At 43.8% G+C, this 17,500-nt stretch overlaps 1 protein-coding gene across 1 annotated transcript in view; it reads left to right on the top strand.

Moving 5' to 3' along the window:
• The window catches only part of LOC121709413 (vimentin-like), a 117,865-nt gene that overhangs the window by 33,943 nt on the left and 66,422 nt on the right, over positions 1–17,500 (top strand). The gene's annotated exons all lie outside the window — the stretch shown is intronic.

The following is a 17,500-nucleotide window of genomic DNA, read 5'->3' as shown; positions in this document are numbered from 1 at the left end:
ATTGAACTTTCTGCTCTTCACAAGTGGATGGAATTGAGAGAGCCAGTTTTTAATCAATGCATTTCACTTTGATGAGAAGGAGAGCACAATCAGCACATCTATCCAAACTCTCCGTGTCTCCCAGCACATCTATCCACACTCTCCATGTCTCCCAGCACATCTATCCACACTCTCCGTGTCTCCCAGCACATCTATCCACACTCTCCCTGTCTCCCAGCACATCTATCCACACTCTCCGTGTCTCCCAGCACATCTATCCACACTCTCCCTGTCTCCCAGCACATCTATCCACACTCTCCGCGTCTCCCAGCACATCTATCCACACTCTCCGCGTCTCCCCTGCTCTGCTGTTCTGCACTCTGTTATTTCCCTTATGTTTATATCCACTCGGCGAGCATGCAGGATAGGATATGTAGGGGGAAAATATAGTGTGGGTGTTTGAACGATTGACAGCTCCACTGAGTGGTGGTGACGGAATCCGTGTGATGCTGTCAATCATGGTTAAAGCCCTGCAGGTAGCAGGTCTGGTGTTCTGCTCTTCAGGAAGTTACTTCGCTTACTGATGACAGTATGTCATGCTACCCTATATGCTAGGTCATGCTACCCCCTAGAAAGCAAGCATATCATCCCAACAGCACAGCTTTTCCTCATGAAAATATACTGTCTTCACACTGCATGATTTCTAATTATTATTGTATGGGAGACAATATGGGGCAGTGATGCATAGTCTTAAAGATAAACACACTTAACACATAAGACAAATGAGCAAATCATCCATTTATATACATCATCTTACACATTTTGCTCAGATACGTCATGACTGACACTTGTGATGCAGGCATATGCAGATTTAATATAAACACACAAATACTACTATCCGTCTGGTACATTTATTAAATTAATATGTTCATCGTCATGATTCATGACAGAAAGATGGCACTAATGTGGTGGTTATAATTCAAGTTCAAGTTTCAAGTTTAGTTTATTCGTCACATGCATGATTGTACATGTACAACAGCAGTGAAATGTAAAATGTAACATCTCCAACTGTGGTGGGAGACAGAATAAAAATAGTTAATAAGAATAATATAGTAAATAGAAACATAAAAACATGACACATAAAACATACTGTCATACTGTCCAATTAAAACATCAACTAAAAAGTGCAAGTGTAATGTATGCAAGTCCTAGTGTCCCTGGATCAACCGTACTGCCTGCGGAAAGAAACTCTTCCTCAGTCTTTCAGTTCTGGCTGAGATGTAGGCTAGTCGCCTACCAGATGGAAGCCACTTTAAGAGGTTGTGGTTGGGATGGTGAATGTCTTTCATAATGCGCTGTGCCCTGGATCTGCAACGGTTATTATAGATATCCTGGAGACAGGGCAGAGCAGTCCTGGTGATGCACTCTGCACATCAGATCACCCTACTGAGGGCCCTCCTGTCCTGTGCACTTTCCTGCAGTTTCCATACCAGGCAGTGATATTGCCTGACAGAACAGACTCAAGAACAGCAGTGTAGAATGTCTTCATCAATACTGAGGAGATCTTAAATTTCCTCAGCCGCCTGAGATGATATAGGCGCTGTCTAGCCTTCTTCACTAAACTGATGGCATGAGTTGACCATGTTACTGTAAGTCCTCTGAGATATGGGTACCGAGGTGTTTGTAGCTGGTTGTAATCATGGTTGAATAACTCCTGTGTGTCAGATAGACATTTACTGTATCTGTTGTTCATGTTTTCTTTGTATTACACTAAAGTATGGATATGTTTGATGGCCATATGCATTGCTGAATGAGTCTGATGGTCTGGGATGCAGTGGCATTTGTATTCACGGCTGGAGCGGCGTAGGATGCAGCTGTGGTTCGTGGTCATCCTCACGGCAGTAGGCTGGAGCAGTATGAGCAGATGGGACTCAGCTGCCGTGGCAGGAAGTGGGTTGCCAAATCTCTGTTTTTTATTGAGAGCTGTGACCCCACGACCCCTGCAGATAAACCCACTGAGGGTATTAATGGGAGCGGAGTGGTCACACAGCAGAGCAGGAGCATGGTGGGAAGGCTGAGCTGTGCGTTCAGTATCGGATGCAATTTCCCCATTGCCATGTCTTATTTTCCAAATCATTCATTCTGTTCATTTCCTAGGATTAGCATTTTCACCTTCAACTAGGTAACCTTTCTCGTGATTACACAGGACAGGCCTCCACTCTTGGGACTGTGAAACATTTGATTATTTTGCCATTAAATATTTATCCCCTTTCTACTCCAGCAGAGACTTGTTGACTTGAAGGTAATTGCCACGGCATTGGGTTTGGGTGGGATATGTCTCTGACTGCCTCAAGCCCGGTGTCATTGTGTCAGAACCCACAGTATGGCCCCATTAGAGCGACGCGCTTAATGCATTCTGAGTCATTAGCCACGCACTATCATGGATTTGTTGTGTGCTCATTAAAGCTTATTGGTCGGCTTTCATGCAGCGCGAGTTAATGAATGATCTGTTTTAGGGACAAGGTGTGTACAGCACTTTCTCTTTCGCACACAGGCACGTGCTCATTAGTCATCTAATGACTGATTACTTTATGGAGATAACAGAGGGGTTAGATGTGACAGGGGTGGTTAACAGCAAATACATTCCCAAATGTACACTAATGAGTACACACACACACACACACACACACACACACACGCACACATAAACACACAAACACTCTCTATCACTCACACAAACTCTCTCTCTCTGCCTCTCTCACACACGTACACACACACACACACACTAGGTATCAGAGTGATTTATCTCCTACTTAATTGGGTGACATTCACTGTGATGAGCCCTTAATCTGATTAATGTTAAAACTCTTGGTCTTGGTAGCTTTATGTTTAAGGCAGTGCTTCATGTTTAATGCTGTTTAAAATAAAAACATACACATACACACACACACACAAATACTCTCTCTCTCTCTCTATCCCTCTCTCTGTCTCTCTCTCACTCTCTTTCTATCTCTCTCTCCCTCTGGTAGTCCTACAGTAGACACAACATGGCTGCAGGATTCAGTCATGATTCTGCAGCCATTTTCTTTATTCATAACAGTGTCTCCCCCTAAGTCTGAACTGCCCCCCCTCCTGATGAGGTCATGGTGCGAATTTGACCCCCTTCTTCCCCTGCCCACTCTGGTGCTAATGAGGTGGCTTTAGGGGTTGGGGTATTTTGGGGTGGGGTGAGGGCGGGGGCAGGAGACAATTGTATGAATAAGCAAGGGCCCATTCATCAACATGACACATTCAAGGGCTGATGGAAATCATAACCCTCTCTTTCCTCTGCATATTGCAATCTAAGCTACTGTATGTATGAAATGCCATCATGGCGTCAATCAGTTGTCCCTTCAGCTGATCAGCGGTGAGGAAGTGTATGAAGTGGAGGATATTAAAAGATCTAATGCTGAGATTGCGTAAAAGTAGGGAAAAATAGGAAATGCTTAGTTGTTTGTGTCTTCGGAGATGCTGAGTGCAGTGTGTATGTTAGTGTGTGGAATTGTGAAAGGTATCCAATGCAGGTTGGGGGTTGTTTGCTACTGGGCCTCCCCAGTTGCGAGTGTGTGTTTTACACAATAGTCATAAATACCACTCTTTGCTAGCACCCATCCTCTTGGACACGCTGAGAGTGGATTTATTTACAAACTGGCAAAGATAATTTCCGAAGAGCGATGTCAATTTCACTGTTTCATACAAATAGTTGGCTGTTGCACAACTTGTGATTCTCTGAGATATTGGCGAGTATGTTGCAAGGCTGGTTCCCTGTAGCCAGCTAGGCTAGGGCTGTAAAAGGCATGCAATTTTCCCCATTACAACTTAGTCTGCCATCAAAATGACTTTGACGCTGTTTATTATTAATATAAACAGCCTGCCTTTTAGACTGCAGTCAGATTGTCAAAACATTATGCCCTGTCTTTTCTTAACCACATGGGCCAATGGGTGTATGGGTATATGGTCTGCTCTCCTTTTTAAAGGATGGTCCAGTATACACTATGCTAAAGGAGACAACGCAGGAGGCACCTTTCAGTGGCATTCATCTATCTTTTAACAGGGCTGTCACTTGGACACTTTCACTCAGTGACAAGGGCAATAACACTATCTGACCACAGCCTCAGACAATGTCTGAATATCAGGGATCTTTTGAGCAATTTGCTGAATATCACAACAAGTGGATACGATTATAATTATGATGATTTGTGACATCAATAAATAATGATATCTGATTTATTCTTACTCTGAGTTAGTGTGGCCCCAAGCTGACCTTGAAGGACTTTTTGTGTTGCCCCTGTGATGCCAATTGATCGACGGCCTTGAGGGGGAAACTAAACATTGATCCGCTAAATTGAGCTTGATGTATTGTTCCTCTTTCCTCAGTGCGGCATCAGGCAGGCTCTATCTGTAATAACAGCTGCCTCACAATAGGTTGCTCAAATGCTCAAAGAAAATCATTCCATTACATTGCCAGCCAAATTTATTTCGCTCATCTGTTTGTTGAAATAAAAGCAACTATTAGGTGAATGAATGTAAAATAAATTGGACTTGCAGAAATCAGTATGAGAGAAATTATGATTGGCTCACCTTGTTATTTGCCTCAACAATGGCAACAATGGCTAAAAGCCACACTTTGGGCTAGATTTATCAAGCTGTTTGCGCCTGTTTCCATTACATTACATTACATTTGGCTGACGCTTTTTAACCAAAGCGACTAACAACATGGTAAACAGTAAGTTTTAGAACAATTCTCACAATTTTAGGACAGTTTAAAAAACATTAGAGTACAGTAAGAATAAGTGCGTCGGTAAGTGCTGTTTTTAGCAGTTACTTGTCAGTTTAAAACGGCTGGTGAGTGCTAGGATCAGTAAGACTTGTTGTAAGTGTTGCTATGATTCTATGTTTCCAGGTAATTGTTCGCAAAGACTGATGTAACCGATGCGAGCTATTTACAAACAGGCCGCACTTGGATTAAATCGCAGACTGCCTGTCACAGGAGCTGAAAATGGCAAATTACGCTTTCCCATGTCATGCACAGAGGAGGGTCAGGGGAAAGTTGGAGTTTCGTGTTAAAACGTGGGAGGTGAAGCGTAAAATGCGTATTTATATACTATTTCATGAATGTGCTGTAGTAGCAACAAATGCAGTAACAGCAATCACATAGATGCAGAAACAGCAATCAGGTAGAACAGAAACCGCTGACTGCTACAGCTGACTTAGGCAGATGGAGCCCTGGATCCCAGTGGTGGACTGATGCATGGATCTCTAAGCCAACCACACACGTCCCAACCACCCCACAGAGTGTGACATTTCATCAAAAGACCAACCCCCCATTTCCACTGAATGTACTTCAGAGAGGTTGAGTAGATATTGTGTTTGCCCAGGGCATTATGGCAGCCAGAGGCACCACCAAGCACGGTGGCCTCAACCCCACATGGGAGCAGGCACAATGATGATCACAATTCAGCGACATGCTCCTCATGCTCCTCTGGCTGTCCATCCTGTGTGAGCACAGTCAAAAAGAATGTATGTACATGTCCATGGCTATGCGAATGGGGAATAAATTAAGCCATACATTCTACTAGCCAATCGACAATATTGTTTCGGGAACACAGAAACGATGGGTGTATTTTGATTGGCTGCTGAGTTTAAATCTCAACAATTTTTCAACAACATCTATTAAGCTATAGCAGACCCCCCAACACACACACACACACACACACACACACACACACACACACACACACCCACACACACACACACACACACACACCCACACACACACACACACACACACACACACACACACACAGAGACCAATCTGTGAGAGTCCTGTGTCCTGAGCCCATATGCACATTAGATTGCATTTCCTGAAGAGCAGCGGTGACCTCTGTCCCCTGCAGGCCCCCTCAAAGGGATTTGCTGCCACTGCTCTTCCCCAAACACATTAACACTTGATGCTGCCTGTGCTCCACCCTCAATTTCTCCTCCCTGACCTCCCTCCTCCTCCTCCTCCTCCTCCTCCTCCTGCCTCTCCACCACTGATAAGCAAGGCCGCCTGATGGAAGACAAAAAGAAAGAAGAAAGATGACGCTTCAGAGAGAAGAGAAACGGATGTAATATTGTTGATTTATGACTTCCAGAGATGCGCTCATATCCACTAAGTGATATACCATCTCTGTCACATGCTTTCACTTTGACAGGCTCTGATTGGAATGGCCTCGGTACTGTTTTTCAACCTCAGTAGTCTTACTAGGCAGCTGGTTCTAGGCTGCTTAAGAACCAGCGTGGGCTGGGTCCAACCTCTACTGGTAACCGCAAGATCGACTTCAGGATTCACACACATTTCTTTTGCCTCATCCAGATGCTGATGTGATGCTTCTGTTGTGTTGGCAGTGAGAGAGAGGCTCTTGCTCTCTGCATTATTCACTGGGGTGGAGCAGAGTAGACTCATTTGGTTGCCAAGCGAGCACTGATTGTTCCTAATAGTGATCAATCAAGGCAGTGTTTATACAACACGTTGCCAGGGAGTAATAGTCCTGAAGTCCCACAAGATACATCTCTAATTCTTTTGGATGAATATGCTTTAGATGGATGGAAGTATAGTATGGTGGCAGATCCTTTGTGTCACCGGGCATGGAAAAATAAGTTCAATTCTCTGAAATCCTTTTACCCTTTTCTATTGAGTTCCCTCTTTTTCGTTTTTCAATATGGCAAATGTTGATGGAAATGAATGAAAATTGATTATAGACATACTATATACCATGGTCTAGGTTGAAAAGGGTGTCGTTTAAAAAGTGATATACTACACCTATAAAAAGACAAAAAGGGAGATCCAAGGTCTAACAGGAGCCAAGGAGCAGGACCGGAGCACTCAATGCTTTAACGTGTTTTTATTTGTGCAAACAGACTCTGAAGAAGACGCATGGGCGTCGAAACGTTAGTCAGTTTGCACAAATAAAAACACGTTAAAGCATTGAGTGCTCTGGTCCTGCTCCTTGGCTCCTGTTAGACCTTGGATCTCCCTTTTTCACTTCTGCGTCCTGTTCCGTGAGCACCAACCAGGCTGAAGCGCAAGTGACCCCCTTCTACCTATAAAAAGACGTTCCGTTCGAATTGCCTGATGACAGTTCTAAATCACTGTGCTGGCTCAAACGCATAGATATATATACTGACTAGATGTCGCCTTGACGACTGCTGTTCATTGGAACGAATGCGTCAATCGAGACGCCATCTTGCCGCGGTGGCCCACTCCTCTATAATGCATTAATGTCAATCTGAGCAAAGATCTAGCGAAAATAAAATCACCATAAATCGTCAAAATCTCAAGCAATTATCTAGTTTTTTGGGTTGTTCCAACTGACAGGTATGTATTTATGGTCGAGTCTAGAGAAAACTAAGCTTTTGACGATAATAAAGATACATTTTACCCGTCTAGCCCCATAGACTCCCATTCATTCTGCACTAGCTAGCGGCGGCCCCTAGAGGAACAATGAGTGAACTGCAACTAGGTTCGATACAATGAAAGTAAACAGACTGTCCGTACACAGGCTCTGGTTGAGGCCACATACCTCTCGTCTCGTTTACTCGTGTAAGTTGTAATCTTACCAGAAGTTGCTGTAGATCTGTAGAACATTTACTTCCGTGCTTTAACGTGGTCTGCTACTTCATACGCCAGTCGTTACTTTTTTAATCATGGGCCAATGCTATGGGCAAACGGGATGTAGCTTAATTCACAAATGACAAAGCCATGAGAAAAGTGATTTTCTTACGTTTCAACAACAACGAAACCGAGTTTGCCATCATTGTGAGTATTTTTCTCAAATTTGTCGCTAATCGCTAAAAAGGTTTTCTGTCGCTGGGGATGGCCAAACGTCGCTAAATAGGTAACACTGACAATAAGGGAGAACTAGTTTAGAGCTTCAGATCCCCGCTACAAGATGGCGGCGGTGTTGACGCATGCTGAGAAGCCGAAGGCGACATCTAGTCAGTAGGGTACAACCGGGACGATTGAAACGGGGGACGAATGAAACATTCCGGTTTTCTCCGTGTGCAACGATGATAGACAGTCATCCTTTGGACAAAACATAGAGCATATTAACCTCCGTTGCTCAGCCAAATGCCTTCCTGTTACGTCCTGGTATCACGGAGTTACAGGCGATAAAGGATTTTTGATGGTCACAAGTTTACTTCATTAGCGGTTTATTTTTTTTGATTATTAAAGAGTGTTTTTTACAAGGTTTGACTTCATGCTTATTCAGTAGAGCATTTAGTGCTCTCCCCAATCCCAGACGTTCACATTGCATGTTTGTTTGTAATGGATGCAAAACAGCCTATAATGCTAGATGTCTATGGCGGGACGATTGAAACACCTGTTTCATTTGTCCCGACCAGGCAGTAAACCCCATTTATTCTAAGTCAATGCACACATATCTGTGTTTATACTATATTTTATGCAGGTGAGACATGGAAAAGCAGTTTTAGAAAGATGCAAATATATTTGGGGCTATCAGATAGGGGGTCGAGTTTTGCCATGTTAACCCAGTCGGTCATGAAGGGCACTTATTTGGATGTGTGGTGGCTTTAACCACGTAAAAACAGAGTGAAATAACATTTTGTACTATAGAAACATTATATAATTCGAAACATGCATTATTCTAGCTATATTAATGGCATAGTGCATGCTATTTCCATAACCGCGAGATAAGCGCTTTACCATGACGTCAATGAGTTGTTAACAGACATGAACCAAGACATATAGCCCAGCAGCAATCTATCTAAAATAACACCTACTTGAAGTACCATTTATGATATGTTGTCAAATATTGAAATTGTGGGAAGTTTACATAGGCCTAATTTAAGGTGTATGTTTCATTCGTCCCCCATGCTGTTTCATTCGTCCCTCCTGGCTGGGACGAATGAAACAGCATGGGGGACGAATGAAACATACACCTTAAACGCACGTTCGACTTCTCCTTAAAATATTAACTTTTAGTGTTTTACGATGTCTTTGTAAATTACATTTAATTAAGAAGTGTTTCATTCGTCCCGGTTCTCCCCTATATATATCTATGGCTCAAACGCTAGTTGGTAACCAAGGCAGCTAGCATTATCAACAATCAACTTATCGACATTCCACAGCGTTGCGATAAACAGCTGAAAAAACTAACGATTTTAACTCATTAATATTAATCATTGATTTCATATTTATTTATTTCGTAAGTGACCATGGTATAAACGGGATAAATGGTCTTCGCGGAAGCGACGGACAGTTCACGCCTCCGCGTAGGCCTACGTCGTCCATTTATTTCTGATAATGGACACTTTGTCGGGCATTATCCCTTACATAACGCACTGGAACTTATAATAGGCTCGAGATATAATTCCAAAGGTGGCTGATCGGGGCCTACTGCACTTAAAACTTAAAAAGATTGAACGAAGCTTCCCGAAATTTGAAATTGCGATCAGTGACTGGCATCGGGTGAAGCTTTTCGAAGTTGAACAGGCTATTCAAAACTATTTGCGCACCTCAATGTCACAGGAGAGACTGGGCTCTCCCTTATGAATTGAAAAAGACGTTATGCTACCTGCAAACTGGCCTATGATTTCATTGCTGAGTTTGCGGCAAAACAAGACAATGTTTTTTCAGAGTCAGGATATGGCGAGTCAGTGTCATTTATTTGTCCAATGTTAGCCTACAGACCAGTTTCCATAGTGCACATCTTATCAACAGTTTGAATGTCGTGTGTGTTTCTGCTCATTGACAAATACAGTTCAGCACAATGATTCATGCCCAATTAATTTCCCCTGTTAAAGTGTTCGCCTTTGTTACACTATTTGGTTTCGTGATGTAGCCTATGATAAACACCATATGGCCAAATATGTGACTCAGCTAATGTTATAGGCTATACAATTTCCCCTCTTAAAGACAAGCTGGTGTAGCTTATTAGACTAGGCTACTAAAATGCACCGATGGTAGCCTTGGCTATCGCATGATTTCATGCACGTAAGTTCATGCATCTGTCAAGTTCGCACAGGGCCTCGCACCCCCTTGCGACGGCCCTGCAGCTCCTCCAAAGACAGCGAGGAAAAAGTTAAAATATGCAATAAACCCGGGAAAAGTTGACAGGTTTATTTCGGTCCCGGTGATTATTTGTGAAATTGTGCAAACGACAGCCTTTTCAAGGCATTTCAAGGAAGGTGTAGTAGCATGCAAGCTCCCAAATTGACCCAGTAGCCTACAGAAGGCATCAATAAATTGTTGGGACTGGGGAGGGTCATGCGTTTTTTCTCAATCACTTTGGAGGGTCATAGAAAGATTTCTTGCTGGCGAGGGAGGGTCACGTCTTTTTTGACTAACGCTCCCAAAACTCCTCCGGTAGCCCCTTAAATAAATAACGAACAGTCCCTAATTGATTAGCCTGTAGGCCTACACCAGCAATTGTTGAACATTTACCTGTACAGGACATTGACAGTAGCCCAGCCTAACAAGCAGATGTTGCAAAAGACATCAAAAGACGCAATTAAGCAGAAATAAATAATGTAATCTGAGGGTTGAGTTCGCTGTGAGGCCAAACCCAAGAGCAGAGCCTATCTGTTAAGGCACTCGATAGGCTATATGGTAACAAGCTGTGTGCGCCTTGAAAGATAATAAGATGCTTTCTGAATAGCACAGCGAAAACGGCTCAGGGCCCAGTTTCCCGATAACGACGGAGACACGCTCTTAAGAGGGTTTTCTACGATTCATCTTACGATCGTTCGTTTGGTTTTTCCGACTGTTTCCCGAACATGCTCGTAGCGTGAACTGCTCTTAAGATGCTCTTAAGGGGAGCTGTCCACGTTAATAGTTCTGAAATATCCTCTGATTTGATGGTGATGTCAGGTGACTGCACGTCACAGCTATAGGCCTACCATTTAAACTTCGGATCTAGGCCTACACATTAATTCACATCAATACGAAAATAGAAACACTTTGACATCTGCATGTAAGCATCCCAAGTAGGTTATATACCATACACATACATAAATAATTGTAATTATTTAAGATTAGATTGTTGCACCATGCAATAATTTTTTGCTGTGTCACTTAAGAACATGTTTGAAGATAAGAAAGAAGTCGAGTAAGAAAGTGAGGAAATGTGTAGGCTTAGATTTTGATGCAGTACTAGGCCTACAGACTAAACCACATGTTCCTTTCTCTGCTTTTACCTCTTAGGCCTAATAAAATATATCCCTCACTTAGCAAAGATAATGGCAAACTATTCTGGCAACATCTCGTTTCATAACTGGATTGCATTTTTGTCCGCTTTTCATCACATTATTATGACCATTAAATGTAGGCTATACTATTTTGCACGCTAAAATCTGATTCATCAGGTAAACACAATAAAGAATGGGAACATAAATTGGATTATGTATTCTAAGTTGTAATTTCTCTGTATGTCCTGTTGGTGACCTCAGTGAGAAGTACTGTTAAGACGCTCTTAGCCGGTAATGAGAACTCTGGAGCACTCGTAGATCTACGAGTGTTTTCACGACGTTCTTAAGCTACAATGGTTTCGGGAAACAGTCGGCAAATCTTAAGACGTTCGTAAGAGCCTCCCCCCACTTCCTGTAGCCTATACCATTATGACTTGTTGCCGTTTTGGGACATTAAGCTTTTTCACGTTAAGCCCCCCTCCCCCACCCCCTTCTTTCACAAGCAATGGGGGAGCGCGGGGCACAAAGTAACACTTTTTGGTAGACAAAGGAGGGTTCTCCGCACTTCTGTCGTTTGGCGACAATCCGGTGCAACCAGGCCAGGACAGATATTTTAGAGAGGAGAGACGCCGGTGCAGCTCAGATGTCTTCTTAATTTTCTTTATTCTTTAGTAAAAGGTGCAGAACATTATTAAACTTTGTCTAACGTTTTGATGTGTCGATGTTTTTGACTAACGAACATCGAAACGTTAGTCAAAGTTTAATAATGTTCTGCACCTTTTACTAAAGAATAAAGAAAATTAAGAAGACATCTGAGCTGCACCGGCGTCTCTCCTTCTCTCTAACACTTTTTGGCTTTGGCTAAATATTTCTAAAATCATTTGAGTTTCACTAGTCACATGTTTTAACAAGGAACACGTGTTATTGAACTAATAACAGACGTGTGTCGAAAATCGTCTTTATTTTCCATTCGGAGAAATAACATATGCAGAGTCTAACCAAGGTCAATCTTGCCTAAAAAGCCCTCAAACCTGAAAACACATGAGGCAAAAGTGCAAAACATCACAAAACTAACTAAACTAACACGCGCATATTTTTGTATTGCAATCATTGTAGCCTACAGTTGTAACAGCGCGTAACAGTCGTTTTACTCCCCGTATGCGCTCATTATCAAAGGGGCAGCCGTGGCCTACTGGTTAGCACTCTGGACTTGTAACCGGAGGGTTGCCGGTTCGAGCCCCGACCAGTGGGCTGTGGCTGAAGTGCCCTTGAACAAGGCACCTAACCCCTTGTTCACTGCGCCGGGATTAGTGTGTGCTTCACCTCACTGTGTGTACACTTCACCTCACTGTTTGTGTTTCACTAATTCACCGATTGGGTTAAATGCAGAGACCAAATTTCCCTCACGGGATCAAAAAAGTATATATACTTATAAAGAACATTTAACGTGTCCCAAAAACAGCTATCAACTAATCACCAAACGTCTATATAAACAAGTATTGCCAGGAGCAACACCATGCAAAAAATGATAACAATAGGCCTAGGCCTTTATATGGCTCTGCTCCTGCCTAGATTCGAACTCAGAACTGCCTGAAAGTTGCAGACCTGTTCTGGAAATACGCGCATTAACCCACTCGACCGCCGACAAAGTAGCCTACTGCCAGCTGACGAAGCTCTCATTTTAAAACATTACTGAGAGACAGGCACTGTTCAATCAAGACATCTTGCCACTGAATCCAAAACTATGTTTAACATTATGTACAAAGCTTATAGGCTATACAGTGACTAGCATGTTGCAGGGGCTGCTAAAAACACAAAGAAACGCACTGAAAACTCGGTCAATCACAGCCCTTGCTGTCGAATGCTCCGTCCGGTTCGACCGTGGAACGTCACAGCGGACTATGCTGCCCCCAAGCGGCTGCAGTTGTACTTACATTTCACCCAGCTGCGTGAATCACCTTGATGGTGAATGAAGTGTCAATTCTTAACTGGGACCCACTGTACAAGATGTGTGTGTGTGTGTGTGTGTGTGTGTGTGTGTGTATGTGTGTGTGTGTTTAGTATACGTCATAATACCTTGAAGAATGTCCAAAAAACATTCATACATTCATAAATCAACACCATGGACTCAACAATTCCAATTCGGAAAAAAGTACCATGAAAAATAGCTCCTTCACATACTTTGGATGTGCTCTATAATTAATTAGACCTCTGTGATATTATGAGATGGTTGTCGCTTGCGCTGTCGCTTGCGTCACATAGCCGACCACACTGACCTCCTGTGTCGCACGCATTCCTCGGGTGCTTGCGCGTCTGCCATTCCCGTCCTCGCTCTTCTCCGCGGAAGGACGCATTCTTCTGCTGCTATTTTCAGGGGTCTGCAATTTCCTCGTCCCAGGCAGTCAGGGGGTGATAGGGGTTTCTCAGCAACGCCATGGCTTGCAGGGCTGCAGAAAACACTGCTCCACATCAGGATTCATGCCATGTTGAAATATACACTGGTTCATCATACAGATGTATTATGGGGAACTTATAATGGTGGGCACAGTCCCCACCAGAGAAAACAAATAAATTAGGAGGAAATGTTTTGTATTTCATATTTACTTTAGGTAATATTAATGATCCCCATCTAGTGCTGTGTTGTGTTGTATTCTTCAACTGAATGCCAAATGGTTGTACGGTTCAGTGAAGTTTTTGATGTGAAATTATTTGAAAAATATTTATCCTCTTTCAATGTTTACACTTCACCACCGTTATTGTGTCTGAATGGATTGGAATTTTGCAGATCAAAGATATAAATAAACATTTAAAGACAACACTAGTAAACAACACAAACACACACAAAAACACAAACACAATTCCAGGAAATAGCTCCGACATACATGTACACTTAATGCTTTTCTGCAATTCGGTTCAGAGGCCTGAAAAATGGATATGCTAAATATGTTTTCTTTTTTCTATCTTCCTGAGGCCTGCCAATCTGTCTATGTATTTCTGAAGCATTCAAGTCAACAGTTGAAATGATTGAAGTCTTGCAGAATATCAGTCGGGTGAAATTAGACTCCTTATTTGGAGTTTGGTAAGTGGTGAATATATGTCTGTTATGTGACACGTGGATAGGTTTGTGTGTGTGTGTGTGCCTATGTGTGTGTGTGTGTGAGTGTGTGTGTGTGTGTGTGTGTGTGTGTGTGTGTGTATATGTTTGTGTGTGTGTGTGTGTGTGTGCGTGCATGCGTTTGTGTGTATGTGTGTGTGTGTGAGAGAGAGAGAGACAATGTTTTGTGAATTGTTAGTGCACACTGGGCAGCGTGAGGAGTGTTTTGGATGAGCATGCTACTGAAGAGCTTTTAATGATGATCCCTCATCTGTTCACTTTTCGCTTTTGAAAGCCATAGTTGGTCTGAATGTCACCTTCACACACACACACACACACACACACACACACAAACAATGCACAAATGCATACACCCATGCACACACACACACTGAATCTAACACACTCACAAGCACTCTCTCTCTTACACAATAGACACACTAACACATAATACCCCCATCATAAAAGCAGATTGGACAGGCAGGTGGGGTGGAGGGGAGGGGAGATGGTGGCCTTTGAAGGGTTCTGCATCATAGTGGGGCTCCCTCCCTCCATCCATCCATACCTCTCTCTCTCTCTCTCTCTCTCTCCTCTCTCTCTCTCCATCTCTCGCTCTCTGTGGGCCCCATCACCTCAGATGAAAGCCAGTAAAGCAGGGCCAGCCTTTGAGAGGTCTCCCTGGCATTATCCCTTCTCTCTATCCCTCCAAGTCCTTCCTTCCTGCATCAGATAATTGAAAGCTGCCCACCCTCAGCCCCCACTGACACACAGACACACACACACACACACACACACACACACACACACACACAGCACAAATTGCCACCAATACCCTCCATCACTGACACCATCGAAAGGCTGAGTGCCCACTGAGTCCCAGCCACAGAAGAAGTTGAGATCCGCTTCCTACCGGCTTTCATTTTCTGGTTTTTAAGGTGAAGTGAGAACAGGGGAGAGGCGAGGGATGGTGGTTTTAAAAAAGCCAACACATTAAACGCCAAACTGCAGCTGTTAAGGTGACGGATTGAGAGCTGTTTGCAGAGATGAGGCATCTGCTGATGCCTTGGCAGTCGCTCAGATGTGTTTGATTCCTTTATCGGTAGATGCATCAGGGACGATGCCTGCACAACCCCTGCCTCTGACATTTATGATTCATTTATTAGATTTATTCAGTTTTTTTATTTCGTCTCAATAAATGATGAGCTATTGTGGATATGAAACTGACTCGTGAAATGAAATAGAGGCTATTTTGAGATAATTAAAATGCTACCTGTGGAAAGTTTTGGTAAGGTACAGTAAAAGTCCAAATGACAACAGGCCACTAGCCACATGACTAGATTCAATTTTCTCCTTTTGCAACATGAGGCTGTGGGTTTGTCTTTATTACGTGCATTTTGTTTGTCCCGTATGCGGTGTCCCTCTTTGGTATGTCCTTGGGTTCATTGTGTGTGGGGTTGTATCCCGTGGAAAAGTGATGCATTGCAAAACATTATATGGGAATTCTGAGCTTTGTCAGCAGTTTTGAGATCTCTGGAGCTGTCACAGCTGGATATGTTATGTATTTTCTTTATTTAGTCTTCACAGGGATCATGAATAAGGCATTGCATTAAAGATGGAGACACAATAAACCCCTGACCTATTGTGTGTGTGTGTGTGTGTGTGTGTGTGTGTGTTTGTTGGGGGCGGGGGTAAATCAAATTTTGCAATGCTGCAAAGTCCTGTGGGAGAAAAAAATGTCAGAGTAAATAGTTTTGTTGTTGTTTTTTTTTTTTGGTATGGGGCAGGTGGCAGGGGCACTCTGGGCAAACTGTGTTAGACTGATTACATCAGTTTGTGTGTGTGTGTGTGTGTGTGTGTGTGTGTGTCTGTGTGTGTGTGTGTGCATATGCATATGCATGTGTGTGTAAGTAAGTGAGTGTTGGGGTGTGCATGCCATCTGTGGGGCTCTGACACTATGTAGGTTTGAGCTGACGTACTGGTTTGATTTATGGTCTGTTATTTGCACCTGCTGGTCCTTGGGAGACGGCCGGGTTAGGGTCTGCTCTGTCTGAAGGGAGGCCAGGACTGCAGGCAGCGCCTGTAAGGAGATATGAACAGAGGAGAGGGGGCAGGGGCACATGCACATGCACACACACACACACACACACACACACACACACACACACACACACACACAGCCCAGTACAGCACAGCACAGCATACTGGGCAGTCATAGTGTACTTACACATACTTACACGTACACGCACACACACACACACACACACACAAAAACACACGCACGCACACATGCCCACACACACACACACACACACACACACACACACACGCACAAATAACATACTGTATACATAGGTAAGCCCGCTCACATATACACATGTAGTCTGACACACACACACACACACACACACACACACATGCACACACACACATATATACACACAGGCATGATAACATGGAACAGCAAGAAGCAGATGCGAGCACATTAACCCTTAGGGTTACTGGGAGAGTGGGCATGGACTCTGTCTTTCCTCTCTTTGCTAAGCTCACGCAAGGCTCTGCGTTTCTCAGCGCCTGCTTTTCTGTCTTCAGCCGTTCATTTCCGCTCACTGCTCGCTCTTTCTCTCTCTCTCTCTCTCTCTCAATGACTCTGTTTCTTTCCCTATCTCCTCCCACAACACTTCTCCTCTGTCATTACCCCCACAACGCCACCACCATCTCTGTCATTACCGCCCCCAACACCACCACCATCTCTATCATCCCCCCGCCCCCATCTGCACCCCCCTCCCTCAGCCCACTCTGACGAATAAGAGAGACCTCTCTCTGTCACTATTGATCACAGCCACCCCCCCTTGTTACTATCGCTGGTGGCTCACCCTCTCGCTCTCGCTCGCTCTCTCCCTTCTCCCTCTCTTTTCCCTCTGCCTTTCACTCTCTCTCTCTCGCTCTCTCCCTCTCCCCCTCTTTGTGTCCCCTCCTCCTTCCCTCTTCCTCCCTCCCACTTTGGTACCCGTGCCGTGCTTCCCTTTCCTCTCTCTCTCTCTCGCTCTCTCTCTCTCTCTCTCTCTCTCTCTCTTCATTTGTTCATCTGATTGTGGAGATCAGTGGTCTGTTAATCCCGGCTCCCCTGCCTGGACTCCCTGGCTGCTGTATTCCTGCGGGAAAGAGAGAGAGAGAGAGAGCGGAAGAGGAAGAAAG

Source organism: Alosa sapidissima, chromosome 1 (genome assembly GCF_018492685.1).
Source record: "Alosa sapidissima isolate fAloSap1 chromosome 1, fAloSap1.pri, whole genome shotgun sequence".
NCBI lineage: Eukaryota > Metazoa > Chordata > Actinopteri > Clupeiformes > Clupeidae > Alosa > Alosa sapidissima.
Note: the sequence above shows the minus strand (reverse complement) of the source record. Positions and strands in the feature narration are given on the sequence as shown.